Here is a 15282-nt window from a genome sequence, read left to right on the forward strand (position 1 = left end):
CAACGGGGGATCAAGGAAACAGGATGGTGTAAAGGTTCTTTGCTAAGACGTGTAGGCAACGCTGGAAAACAAAGACTATTCCTCCAAAGCAAACACTCCACGGAGCCAGACACAGGTTGTCTGCAGTGATACCAACACATTCATAGCTATTTAAAAAGAAGTTTTATTAGAAAAAAATTCTATAGGAAAAATAACTTTATTATGAGTCTGATGTTGTCTAATCCCTAACCTCTTTTTTCTAGTCAAGCAATTGTTTTTATATCACAACTTTTGATAATGTAAAATTTCTTATGAATGCAATTTTTTCACTGCAGCAGAATGGATGGTCAGTTGCAGCAATGAGACAAGTGAATTTGCTCTTGCTGAAGAGGCACTAAGGAACTTCAGGCAGATGCTTCTTCACCGTCATCACCATTGACAAGTCAGTCTCTTCTGTGGCTGCAGCTACTGACACTGTGGGCATCACATGCTCTTAGCTTGGAGCTGCTATTAGGAGGGGCTCAGGAACGGGTCACCAAGGAGAACCCAGAGAGACGGCCAGAGCTGCAAGTATTCCTGTCAGAGAAAAGGATGGCCTTAGAGTAGGGCCTGGATTTTCAGAGGAAGAAAAAGAAGGATGCATATATGGCCACTAGAAGACTAAGCCCAGACACCTTCCTAGAAAGCTGAAAAGGCTCAGTTAAAAGTAGAACCTTTAGGAAGAGGTAGGTTGGCTAGTGAGGAAGTCATAGATGAAGTTACGGCTCACATGAGGCAGAGCCATAAAATTCCAGAAGGGTGAAGCAAGAAAAATTCATGTTCATTCAGTAAGTATTTAATAAGCATCTAGAGTATGTGTTACCTGCTGGAAATGGTAAGCCCCTCTCCCAGGAAAAAAGATACAGCCCACCATCATGGAGCTTATTGGCTGTGTAGAAGACAGGCCTTATGAAAGAATCACAGAAATACATGTAAACTTTACACAGTAATAAGTGCTAAGAAGGAGAGATGGGCAATGTTAGGAGCTTAGATAGCAGGGAAAATGGGTCTAGCCATGGGGTGAGGATTGGCCTCAAAGAAGAGGAAAGACAAAAAGGGAGAGAGCAGAACCTCACAGTAGAGAGGACAGTGTGTGGCAAGAGGAGAATGCACGAGTGAACAACTGAAGGAAGGCTGAGGTGGCCTGAGCACAGACAGCTGGGAGCAATGGAGGAGAGGCTGACGAGACGCAGGGCCCAGACCTGGGAAGGTTTTGGTGTGCATCGTAAAGGCAGATGGAAATCACCGAGAGCTTGTAAGGTAAAGGGTGAAGTGATCAGCTTTGCATTTCCAAAAGACAACTCTGACTACTGAAAGGAAAATGGATTGCAGAGTGGATTTAGGAGACCATTTAGAAAACTATTAAAATCTTCCAGGCAAGAGATGGTAGCTGTGAGCAGATAAAGAATGCCCTCCTAGTCAGGAAGCAGGCCACTGGGACCACAGCCACGATAGCAGGCAAATACACTCTACAGAAGGTAAGAATCTCACATCCAGTGCGGCACTGGTGCCAACTCACAATGACCACAGGACACAACCTGAATATATTAGTCTAACATAAGTCAGAGGGAATGAAATAGAAAAATAAACCTGAGAACTTTGATCTATGTCAGTCAAGCTAATATGCAATTAGACTCAGGATCTCTAACCAGCTTCCTGGTAAAAACACCAGTCTTGTCTGAACTAAATGAAAAAAGAAAGAGAAGTATCTACTTCTAGGCCTGGATAGACAGGCACAGAGAAATTAAGTCCCTTGCGTAGCATTCACATGCCTGTTGAGTCACTGTACAAAATCAGTGTTGTGGAGCAACTTCTAGAAAGTCCAGTGAAGATGAAGTGAAATCCCAGGAGAAAGAGATCCGAGGGCAGCACCAATTATCAATCCATTCCCACTAGAGATTTTTACCTCACATCAGTGTGGAAAGTAACTTTTATGTTTCTTTAAAAGATCTGATAACAGCTGAACTGATTTAAACCACCTCGAGCCTCCAAATAACACCCCACCCACCAAGCTAACACTGCCCACGGCACGCGATCGGACCACCACATGCCCGGCGCCCACGGCACACACACCCCGGCCCCGACGACAAGGAGTCTCTGCTCCCATCCTGAGATTCCTGAAAAATCAGCCATGGCTCTACGGACATGTGTGGAGGGATCACGAGAGGAAAAGCTGAGGAGGCTTCATCACCCCAATGGGTAATGACAGGCGGAGAGGGATTCCAGTTACCAGACATTCCAGAAGCTGCTGGCCCGGGCAGAGCACAGGCTTCGAACAGCAACAACCATGGACACTACACTTTGGGTGCCAGCCCACAATTCTGGGACTCCTAGGATCTGAAGTGTCCACAAAGTCGGGGCCATTCCTGATATACCGAAGAAGCCCGAGAACCTGCAACATTCTGATATTACCCCCAGGGACCTTGGTCAGTGTCAAGGCAGGAGTGGTACAGGAGGGTGTCACTCAAGAAGACTTGGGACTGCAGTCATTTTCCGTGGATCTAGATTTATAAAGAAGAGTGAACAGGGAAAAGTAAAAACAATTCTGAAGTGGGAACAAAATATTGGTGTATACCAGAGTAGGAAATTAAGTCATCTCTTTCAGGCAAAGATGAAAACCTCTAGGACAAAGCCCTAACCTACTGAAATAGTCATGCTCGTGATTAGTTGGATCTAATCCAAAGGACAACTAGATATTTTACTGATGGCCTTGGTAGTGGTGATCTGCAGTTTCTTTTTCTTCATGGTGAATTTAAGCTTCTTTTCAGGGAAAAAGAAATCTGGTGAGTGTCAAATTATTTACATCCCTCTAAATTCTTTTCTAATCCTTTATTAACATATACTGTAACTCACATACATTTATAATTTTGTATTCTACTGTCACTGAATTTTCACATACAGTCATGCATTGCTTAATGACAAGGATACATGAGAAATGCGTCGTCAGGTAATTTCGTCGTGTGCAAACATCACAGAGGGTACTTACACAAACCTAGACGGTATGGCCTCCTACACACCTAGGCTGTACGGTACAGCCTATTGCTCCTGCTACAAACCTGTACACCATGTTCCTGTACTGAATACTGTGGGCAATTGTAACACAATGGCAAGTATTTGTGTATCTAAACATAGAAAAGGTACAGTAAAAATATGGTATAAAAAATAAAAAACTGCACACCTGTACAGGGCACGTACCATGAATGGAGCTTGCAGGACTGAAAGCTGTCGTGGGTGAGTCGGTGAGTGAATGTGAAGGCCTAGGACATCATGGACACCACTGTAGACTTTATAAACACTGTACACTCAGGCTACACTAAATTTATATAAACATATTTTTCTTACTTCAATAATAAATTACCTTAGCTTACTGTAACTTTTTTACTTTATGAACTTTTTAATTTTTTTAACTTTTTGGCTCAATTTAAAACACAAACACATTGTAAAGCTGTACAAAAATATTTTCCTTCTCTATATCCTTATTCTATGAGCTTTTTTCTATTAAGAAAATTTTTTTTGCTTACTTTTTAAACTTTTTTGTTAAAAATTAAGACACATGGGCCAGCCCTGGAGACCGAGTTGTTAAGTTTGGTGCACTCCACTTCGGCAACCTGGGTTGAGATCCCAGGCGTGGACCTACACCACTCGTCTGTTAGTGGCCATGCTGTGGCAGCAGCTCACATAAAAGAAAAAAAGAGTAAGACTGGCAGTGGATGTTAGGTCAGGGCGAATCTTCCTCAGCAAAAAAAAAAAAAAAAAAAAACCCACAAAAAAAAAATAAGACACAAACACACACATCAGCCTAGGCCTACATAGGTCAGGATCACCAATATCGCTGTCTTCTGCCTCCACATCTTGTTCCACTGGAAGGTCTTCAGGGGCAATAACACACACGGAGCTGTCATCTCCTATGATGACAATGCCGTCTTCTGGAACACCTCCTGAAGGACCTGCCTGAGGCTCTTCTTGAGGAGCAGTCACTCTTTCAGAAATATGTCCATGGTGGTTTGCTTGGTTTGTTTCTTTTTTTCATCATAGGTTTGCTTGTAAGCAGATAATGCCCATGAACATTCCTCTCTGTTAATGAAAACCTTCCGTGTTGGGGTCTATGTTTTCAAATTTTTTAAAAAGCTTGTTGAGGTCTGCAAAAGCTTCTGCTAATCACTTCACTGTGAATTTTCTTGGGGGTTCTTCTTTTTCTTCTCCTGCAGATTCCTTTTCTCCTGCCTCTTCTTCAGCTGTGCATTCTGTTCCAGTTCCAACAACTCCACGTTAGTCACTTCTTCAGGAACCACCTCTAGGAGCTCCTCAATGTCATCCTCATCCACACCCAGGTTAAAGTTGTTTGCCTTCTCAACCACAGCCTTGCTGATTTCTGCAACCTCCTCATTCTTGGCAAATCCTTGGAAGTCATGGATGAACCTCTTGAGCGTCTTCTTCCAGATGCCATTCATACACTCCTTGGTGACATCACCCCAAGCCGAAGCAAGGTTCTTGATGCAGTCATAGATGTTGTAATCCTTCCAGAATTGCATCAGTGTCTTCCTCAGTTGCAGCAATAGCCTAGGAAAATGTCCTTCTCAGGCAGTAGGCCTTAAAAGCTGCTATAAAGTCCTTGATCCTTAGGCTGGATCAAAGAGGTGGTGTTTGAAGGGAGAAACACCACTATGATATTGGGATAAAGATCACCAATAAAAGGAGGATTATCAACAATAAACAAAATCTCAAAAGGTATGTTATTCTCCAAATGGTACTTCTCCATTTCTCTGGCATAGCAATTCAGGAGGGCATCTTAGAAGAGGAGCTAGGTCATCCATGACCTCTCATTGCTCCTGTAGTACACTGGCAGTGTGTGCTTACTGATATGCTTGAAGGCCCTGGGGTTCTCATTATGTCAGATCACAAAGGGTTTCAATTTGTACCCTGAGACACTGCCCCACAAGCAAGACTGTTATGCTGTCCTTAAAAGCTTTGAAACCTGGCACTGACTTGGCCTCTTTATGGATGAAAGTCCTTTCAGACATCTGTTTTCAGAATAGAGAGGTTTCACTGATACTGAATATTTGCTCTGGCAAGTAATTTTCCTCCACAATCAGCTTATCTAGAGTTTCCAAAAACTCTCCAGCTGCCTTGACATTAGCCCTTGCAGACTCGCTTTCACATTATGTAGTGAATAACGATTCTTGAATCGTTTAAACCACGCAGAGCTAGCAGTGAATTCAACATTGTAGTTGGGTCCAGCCTTTTCTTTCAACATCGCAAACAAACTTTTTGCTTTGGCCGTGATCATCATGGTGCTGAGAGGTATACGCTTCTGTGTCTGATCTTCAATTTAGGTCATTAGAAATTTCTCCATGTCTAATATGGACCCTTCTCAAATTTTTGCTAGTCTCATTGTGTGCAGTGAAGCAGATCCTTTAACAACTTCCATCACTTTGTTCTTGTTCTTCAAGATCGTAGCTATGGTGGAATGGGACATGACCGACTGGCGAGCAATAACCATCACTGATTTTCCACCTTTGTAGTCCTTAATCACTTTTAATTTTGTTTCCAGGTCAATTACTTGACATAGCCTCTTACTTGCAACATTAGCAGTGGATTTTGTATGCTTAGGGGCCACGAGGAACAAAACAACAGGAGACTAAATCAAGCACAAGAGAAAAAGATGCAATTAAGAGATGTGGTGCACACGAGGTGTATAAGGCTGCCGCTGGTGTAACATGAGATACTGTTTACAGTGAACTTTTTTTTTATAAGTAGAAAAGGTACACTCTAATAACAATAAAAAGTATAGTATAGTAAATCCATAAGCCAGTGCCATAGTCATTTATTATCATTATCAAGTATTACGTACTGTCCATAACTGTATGTGCTGTTCTTTTATACAAATGGCAGTGCAGCAGTTTGTTTACACCAGCATCACCACAGCACGTGAGTAATGCGTTCTGCTACGACGTCACCATGGCTACGACATCACTAGGCGATAGGAATTTTTCAGCTCCATTATAATCTTATGGGACCACTGTTGTATATGCGGTCTGTCGTTGTGCAGTGCATGACTGTATGTACATTTCCATTTGCTGGCACTTTCTATATATCTCTGTGCTTTAAATGGTTATATAGTTATATCATAGTTTGATTAATCATTCTCCAATTACTAGGCATTTGGTTTCTAGTTTTTTTCTTTAAATACAAGAGCTAAGAACATTTTATGTTCAAATTAATTTCTTCACTTCTTGTGTTGTCTCATTGGGTAATAATATATGACAGATTTTAAAGTCCTTGTTGCACATTGTTATACTATGTTCCAGTCAAGAGGCTGCCAAAAACTGGCGGCCTCCAGGCTGAACTCAGCCCTACACAGGTTTTAATCGGCCCACGTAGTGGCTGTTTTTCGTTTCTTGTTGATGTTGAATGTCTTAAGTCAGGGTCTGTATGCTCCATTTTGCCACAATTCCCATAATCATACTCTCACCCACTTAAATTACCTGCTTGGCCCCTACAAACATTTGAGTTTTCTGTCACTAAACTATTTCAATTTTCAGAACTACCTGCAAGATATATTTATTTCTGTATATCTATTCTAACAATTTCCTTGCTGTAATTTATCTTCTCTGGTTTAACAGATAAATATTAATAATCTTTTAGAATTTTTAAACTTAAAAATTTTTTTAAATGCAAGCAGGACTGCTAACCCTTGCCAGCAACGAAAGGAAAGAGCCTTAGGCAAGCTCTAACTAGTAGCCTATCCCACCTGAACTCAGTGTGAAGGAGGATAACCAAGACTCTTGAGTGCTCCGGGCTCTCGCCTGGTGCAGTGCGCTCCACAGAACGATGGTGCCATGCCGCTGACGTGGGGCCAGGTTTACCCAGACCAGCGGTTTTGCCAGTCAGGGCGAATGAAGGACACCTTAGTTCATAAAAATGCAGAAGGCCACTGCCAACTGTCCTTCTTAAAGGACGTTGTACACTCCTAGTTCCCTGGAAAATCTCTGGAACTGCCTCTTTCCCTTTAAAAATTGTACCTATATTTATACACTCATGTATCCTTTGCTACAGAGGGCAATCTTTACATATAAGAAGGATAAATGCTTAGTCATTTCCTAGGTTAGTCAATCCCACTGTTAGCAGAGAAACTTTATTTTAGTTTCAAAAATATGCCTATTTCCAGCAGCTTGCTGGAGTACACTTATGAAGCAGCCTCCTTAGAGAAACAGATGGTATGGGAAGAAGAAACTGGACCAGGACACCATGACCTAGGTTCCAGTGCCAGCTCTGCCACTGGGATGGAGGCTGCTGGCTGTCTACAAAACCCATCATCGCCATCCTCCAGAGAGACAGAGCTGTAGCTGGGCGACCTGCCCAGAATCACAGCCCTACCCTTGAAACCAGGAGAAGCCACACGACTAAGTTCTCCTGGCAGAAGGTGATCTATATACTTTATTTACTTAACACTACTCTGACAGCAAGAATCTTCCAATAAAGCCATTTTTTAAACTGAGATATAATTCACACCATACAATTCACTCTTTTAGAGTTTACAATTCATTGGGTTTTAGTATGGTCACAGATTGTGCAACTCTCACCACTACCCAATTCCAGAATATCTTCATCATCCCAGAAAGAAACACTGTACCAGTAAACAGTCACTCCTCACTCTCCCCTCTCCCCTGCTTCTGGAAACCTCTAACCTCCTTTCTGTCTCTATGGATTTGCCTATTCTGGACATTTCACATAAGTTGAATGATACAATATGTGGCCTTTGTGACTGGCTTCCTTCATTTAGCACAATGTTTTCAAGGTTCATCCATGTTGTAGCAAGTATGGGTATTTCATTCCTTTTTATCGCTGAATAATATTTCATTGTATGAATCTGCCATATTTTGTTTATCCATTTGTCAGTTGATAAACATTTGGACTGTTTTAACTTTTTGGCTATTATGAAAAATGCTGCTATGAACATTTGTATACAAGTTTTTGTGTGAACATATGTTTTCAGTTTTCTTGGATATATATCTAAGAGTAGAATTTCTGAGTCCTATGGTAATTCTATGTTTGACCTTTGAGAAACTGGCAAACTTTTCCACAGCAGCTGTACCATTTTACATTCCCACTAGCAACATACGAGAATTCCAATTTCTCCACATCTTTACTGTGATGCTTAACTTTATGTGTGAACTTGACCAGGCTAAGGGATGCCCAAATAGCCATAAAGTACTACTTCTGGGTGTGTCTGTGAGGATGTTTCTGGTGATTCAGTAGACTGAGTAAAGAAGATCCATCCTTACCAATGTGGGTGCGTATCATCCAATGGAAGGATGAGGGCCTGAATGGAACAAAAAGGAAGAGGAAGGGTGAATTCTCTCTCTCTTCTTGAGCTGGGACATCCATCTTCTCCTGCCCTCGGACACTGGAGCTCCTGGTTCTCAGGCCTTCGGACTCCAACTGAATTACACCACCGGCTTTCCTGGCTTTCCATCTTGCAGATGGCAAATGTAGGACTTCTCAGCCTCCATACAATGCGAGCCAATTCCTATAATAAATCTCCTCCTATATATATAGATATAGATATGTACATATACAGATATATATAGATATATATAGATATATCTCCTATTGGTTCTGTTTCTCTGGAGAACCCTGACCAATACACTTATCAATACTTGTTATTTTCCTTTTTTTTTCTAATTCTAGATATCCTGGTGGGTGTGAGTGATATCTCACTGTGGTTTTGATTTGCATTTCCCTAGTGATTAATGATGCTGAGCATCTTTTCATGTACTTATTGGTCATTTTCTTTGGAGAAATGTCTATTCAAATCTTTTACCCATTGTTTAATTGGGTTGTTTTTTTCATTACTGAGTTATAAGAGTTTTTTAATATACTCTGGACATTAGATCCTTATTAGATATATAATTTGCGATTTTTTTCTCCCATTCTGTGGATTATCTTTTCACTTTTGTGATAGTGTCCTTTGACACACTAAAGTTTCTAATTTTGATGCAATCCAATTTATCTATTTTTTCTTTGGTTGCTTGTGCTTTAAGTGTCATATCTAAGAAACTGTTGCCTAATCAAAATTCACAAAGATTTACACCTATGTTTTCTTCTAAGAGTTTTATAGTTTCAGCTCTTACACTTGGATCTTTGATCCATTTTAAGGTAATTCTTGTATATGAAAAAAATTCATTCTTTTCCATGTGGATATCCAGTCCTTCCAGCACTATTAGCTCAACATACTATTCTTTCTCCATTTTATTCTCTTGGCACCCTTGTAGAAAATCAATTGACCATAGATGTATGTGTTTATTTCTGGACTCTCAATTCTATTCAATCAATCTATATGTCTGGCCTTATGTCAGTAGCACACTATCTTGATTACTGTAGCTTTGTAGCAAGTTTTGAAAGCAGGATGTATGAGTTTTCCAAATTTGTTCTTTTTCAAGATTGTTTTGACTATTCTGGGTGACTTGCATTTCCATGTGAATTTTAGGATTACTTTACCCATTTCTCCAAAACTGGTAGTAGGAATTTTGATAGGGATTGTGTTGAATCTGTAGATCAATTTGAGGAGTACTGCCATCTTAACAATATTAAGCCTTCCAATTCATGAACACAGGATGTCTTTACATTTCTTTAATTTCCTTCAACAATGTTTTGTAGTTTTCTGTGTGCAAGTCTTTCATCTCTTTGGTTAAACACATTCCAAAGTATTTTATTCTTTTTGATACTGCTATAAATTGTTTACAATTTCATTTCAAATTATTCATTGCTTAAAATACAACTGATATTTGTACATTGATCTTACAACCTGCAAAGTTGTTGAATTAATTTATTAGCTCTGATAGGTTTTTAGGTGGATTTTTTTATAGTTTTCTATATATAAGATCATGCCATCTGTGACAGAGATAGTTTTACTTCTTTCTTTCCAATTTGAATGCCATTTATTTCATTTTCTTGCCTAACTGTCCTAGCTAATCTCTAGTACAATGTTGAATAGAAGTGGCGAGAGTAGGCATCCTTATCTTGTTCCTGATCTTTCACCATTAAATATGATACTAGCTATGGGTTCTTCATTGATGCTCTTTTTCAGGTTGAGGAAGCTCCCTTCTATTCCTAGTTTGTCAAATGTTTTTTATCATAAAAGGGTGTTGAATTTTGTCTAATGCTTCTCTTCATCTATTGAGATGATCACTGTGGTTATTTTTCCTTTATTCTGTTAATATGGTGTATTACATTGGTTGACTTTCATATGTTGACCCAATCTTGCATTCCTGGGATGAATCCCACTTGATTATGGTATATAAACCTTTTCATATGCTGCTGGATTTGAATTGCTAGTATTTTGTTGAAGATGTTTTTCTGTCTATATTCATAAGGGATCCTGGTCTGCAGCTGGCTTTTCTTGATATGTCTTTGTCTGGTTTTGGTATCAGAATAATAATAGCTTCACAGAATGAATTGGGAAGTGTTTTCTCCCCTTCTATTTTTTGGAAGAGTTTGTGAAGGATTGGTGTTAATTCTTCTTTAAATTGTCTTTAGAATTCACTAGTGAAGCCACCTTTGTAAAAAGAAGTTTTTTGACTACTAATTCAATCTCTTTAGTTGTCATAGGTCTACTCAGATTTTCTATTTCTTCTAGAGTCAGTTTTCATAGTCTGTGTCTTTCTAGGAATTTGTCCATTTCATCCAGGTTACATGACTTGTTGTCATACAATCGTTTATAGTATTCCCTTATCACCCTTTTTATTTCTGTAAGGTCAATAGTAATGTTCCCTCTTTCATTCCTGATTTAGTATTTTGAGTCTTCTTTTTTTCTTGGCCAGTCTAGCTAAAGGTTTTTCAATTTTGTTGATCTGTTCACAGAACTAACTTTTTGTTTTCTTGATTTTCTCTATTGTTCCAATAAGGCCTTTTGTAGCGTGCCACATTTCTGATGTCTGCTTTACTTAACTTCTGAAAATTGATGTTATAATTCAACCAAACACCTCAGTAGTCACAGAATTTCCTCCATCTCAATTGTGAAGGGATATAATATTACAGTTTAAAAAGCAGAAACCTGCTCCATTCATTGCCCTGAGAACTCAGGCAAAATACTTAACTTTTATGAACTTCTGTTTCCTCATGTATAAAATGGAAATAGTAACACAGATGTCTGGAGATGTTGTTAGAACTACACGAGAAAGTATACGAAGCACCTCATGGCCCGGGATACCCAAAGAATGCTGACTGTCTAACTACCTGATGCGTATAAATATAACATACTCGTATATAATATACTATGTTGGTAAAGTCACCTTCCTTCCCTTCCTTTACCCACCCTACCCCAACCTTAAAAGCTCAGCATGGCCTGGACGTTCCGTCACATCTCAGTGCTGCTTACCCAACAAACAGCTGTTCCAGGGAGCAGGTGCCATCAACACCTGGGCCAACAGCACAGCCTGCCTTTTTCTTAGTTCTTGTGACTAAGTTACTTGCAACATGGGAAGATAAAATGGACCCCTAAAGAATATGAATCTCTCAAGGGTATCCCTAAGCATCTAGCCCTCATTACATGCTCAATAAATGAAGGCACTAGAGGGGGTTATAAGCTAAGGGGTTAGCGAAGACTGTCACTAGCCAGCTTCCTCTTCAAGTGGCCAGTAAGAGGACACGCTAGCAGCAGAAGTCACTTAACAGTTAGTTTAGATGTGTTAGTATAGGTAGTTGTCCTCAAACTAAGCAGTGAGGTCTGTGTGACACAGCTTATGAGGGTGTGCCAGGTATGTAGGGTATTTGGAACACAATGTAACAGGAGAAGGCAGGAGAATGAAAGGTGAGGCAAGATTACCCTGGAATATTAGAAGAATTAGAGGTCAGAGCCTAGAGGGATACCTTTGCGGTTATAAGATAAAGAGAAGACAGGGAAGGATCTAAGCGTGAAGAAACTTACTGCACAGTTTCTCAGCCAAGATTTTTCTGAAAGTCGAAAAAAACATAATTTAATAGGATGTCTCAGTGGCACACAGGCACATATCCTGTTCTTCAGAGCAGTCCAACCGACTACGAGAAAAAGAACAGGGGGCGGGAGTGAGAACAGGGAAAACGGACCAAAGAAAGGTGTTACTTCTCACACACAGAACAATAGATACTACTGTTCTGAAATCAAAGTAGCAAGGCGGGAAACTTTCACCCTGACATTTCCTGTCTGTATTTCAGTCAAGAAAATCCAACAGTAAAAACAAAAAATTGTAATTCTGATTTCTCTCATCTCAGATCCCATCTAGTCTATCAAAAAGTCCAAGGTAGAAAGAACCAGGACAAGTCCAGCAAATATTCACAGCAGTATTGCTCATAGTAGTTAAAAATTGGAAATAACCCAAATGTCCATCAATTGATGAATGGATAAATAAAACATGGTATATGTATACAACAGAATGCTACTTAGCAAGAAAGAGGAATGAAGTATAGATATATTCTATAACGTGGAAGAACTCCAAAAACATTATACTCAGTGAAAGAAGCCAGATGCAAACCACCATATGTCATATGATTCCAGTTACATGTAATGTTAAGAAAAGTAAAATCTATAGAAACAGAAAGCAGACTAATGTTTGTCTGGGGCTGAAGGTGAGAAAGGAGAGTGATTGCAAATGGGCATGCTGGATCTTTTCGGGGTGTCAGAAATGTTCTAAAATTGGATTATGGGGATGGTTGCATGACTCGATAAATACACTAAACATCACTTAACTATACACTTAGAATGAGTGAATTTTTTTTTAAATTTTTTGTTTATTGCAGTAACATTGGTTTATAACATTGTAAAAATTTCAGGTGTACATCATTATACTTCTATTTCTGCATAGATTACATCACGTTCACCACCAAAATACTAATTACAACCCATCACCACACACATGTACCGAATTATCCCTTTCACCCTCCTCCCTCCCCCCTTCCCCTCTGGTAACCACCAATCCAATCTCTGTCCCTATGTGTTTGTTTATTGTTGTTATTATCTACTACTTAATGAAGGAAATCATATGGTATTTGACCTTCTCCCTCTGACTTATTTCACTTTGCATTATACCCTCAATGTCCATCCATGTTGTCACAAATGGCTGGATTTCATCGTTTCTCATGGCTGAGTAGTATTCCATTGTGTATATATACCACGTCTTCTTTATCCATTCCTCCCTTGATGGGCACTTAGGTTGCTTCCAAGTCTTGGCTATTGTGAATAACGCTGCAATGAACACAGGGGTGCATGTACCTTTACAAATTGGTGTTTTCAAGTTCTTTGGATAAATACCCAGCAGTGGAATAGCTGGATCATATGGTAGTTCTATCCTTGATTTTTTGAGGAATCTCCATACTCTTTTCCATAGTGGCTGCACCAGTTTGCACTCCCACCAGCAGTGTATGTGAGTTCCCTTCTCTCCACATCCTCTCCAACACATATTGTTTCCTGTCTTGTTAATTATAGCCATTCTGACGGGTGTGAGGTGATATCTCATTGTAGTTTTGATTTGCATTTCCCTGATAGTTAATGATTTTGAACATCTTTTCATGTGTCTGTTGGCCATCTGTATATCTTCTTTGCAGAAATGTCTGTTCAGGTCTTTTGCCCATTTTTTAATTGGGTTGTTAGTTTTTTTGTTGTTGAGATGCATGAGTTCTTTATATATTTTGGAGATTAAGCCCTTATCAGATGTATGGTTTGCAAATATCTTCTCCCAATTGTTAGGTTGTCTTTTCGTTTTGTTGATGGTTTCCTTTGCTGTGCAGAAGCTTTTTAGTTTGATGTAGTCCCATTTGTTTATTTTTTCTATTGTTTCTCTTGCCCGGTCAGACATGGTGTTTGAAAAGATGTTGCTAAGACCGATGTCGAAGAGCGTACTGCCTATGTTTTCTTCTAGAAGTTTCACAGTTTCAGGTCTTACATTCAAGTCTTTAATCCATTTGGAGTTCATTTTTGTGTATGGTGTAAGGTAAGGGTCTACTTTCATTTTTTTGCATGTGGCTATCCAGTTTTCCCAACACCATTTGTTGAAGAGACTTTCTTTTCCCCATTGTATGTTCTTGGCTCCTTTGTCAAAGATAAGCTGTCCATAGATGTGTGGGTTTACTTCTGGGCTTTCAATTCTATTCCATTGATCTGTGTGTCTGTTTTTGTGCCAGTACCATACTGTTTGGGTTACTATAGCTTTGTAGTCTATTTTGAAATCAGGGAGTGTGATACCTCCAGCTTTGTTCTTTTTTCTCAGGATTCCTTTAGCTATTCGGGGTCTTTTGTTGTTCCATATAGAATGAGTGAATTTTATGGCATGATACATCTCAACAGATCTGTTTTAAAAATAATCCAGTAATGTGCATAATGTAACATGCACAGATCTTAAGTGTACAACTCAGTGAATTTTAACCTATGTATGCACCCACATAACCAGCACCCAGATCAATATATAAAACTTTTTTAGCATTTCAAAAAGTTCCGTTGTACACTTTCTTAATGATAATTCACCATTCCCTCCACAAGAGTAGTGACCACTACTTTGCTCTCTATCATCTTGAGTCATTTTGTCTATACTGAAACTTCAGTGTTTCTTCTGTTCAACATGTCTGTGAGATTCATCCACGTTGATGCTGACAGCAGTAGTTCATTCTTTTTTATTGCCGTGGAGTAGTTCATTGTATAAATACACTGCAATTTGTTTATAAATTTTTCTGTTAAAGAACATTTAGGTTGTTTCTAGTTTGGGGCTATTATCAAAGCTGCTATGAACATTATTTTAGATGTCTATTCGCAGACATATGCACTCATTTTTCTTGGGTACATAGCTAGAAGTAGAAATATTGATTCAAAAAGGAATCAAATCTTTAGCTTGGTAAAAACTACCATAAAATTTTCCAAAGTGCTTAAACAAATTTCCCCTCCTACTAACAATGCCTAAAAGTTGGTATTTAGCCATTGTGCTAAAATTACATTGTGTGCATTGTGTGTGGGGGTATCCTGACATGGCTTTAATTTGCATTTCCTTAATTAAGAATGATAATTTTCATATACTTACTGACCATTTGGATATCTTCTTCAGTGAAATGCCTGTTCAAGGTTTTTGTGCATTTTTTAATAGGTTATCTCTCATTTTCTTACTGCTTTATAGAAGTTCTTCATGCTGAATACAAATCTTTAATCAGATGTATGTATTACAAATATTGTTCCCCAATTTGTGGCTTGCCTTTTCTCTCTTGTAACGGTGCTTTTGGTATACAAAAGTCCATAATTTTAAC

The 15282-nt window shown here is 39.2% G+C and overlaps 1 protein-coding gene across 2 annotated transcripts in view; it reads right to left on the minus strand.

The window, feature by feature from the left end:
- MANBA (mannosidase beta) overlaps positions 1–15282 on the minus strand; it is a 129452-nt gene that overhangs the window by 12761 nt on the left and 101409 nt on the right. The gene's annotated exons all lie outside the window — the stretch shown is intronic.

Source organism: Ceratotherium simum, chromosome 8 (assembly GCF_057802395.1).
Source record: "Ceratotherium simum simum isolate JZ-2026a chromosome 8, ASM5780239v1, whole genome shotgun sequence".
NCBI classification, from domain to species: Eukaryota; Metazoa; Chordata; class Mammalia; order Perissodactyla; family Rhinocerotidae; genus Ceratotherium; species Ceratotherium simum.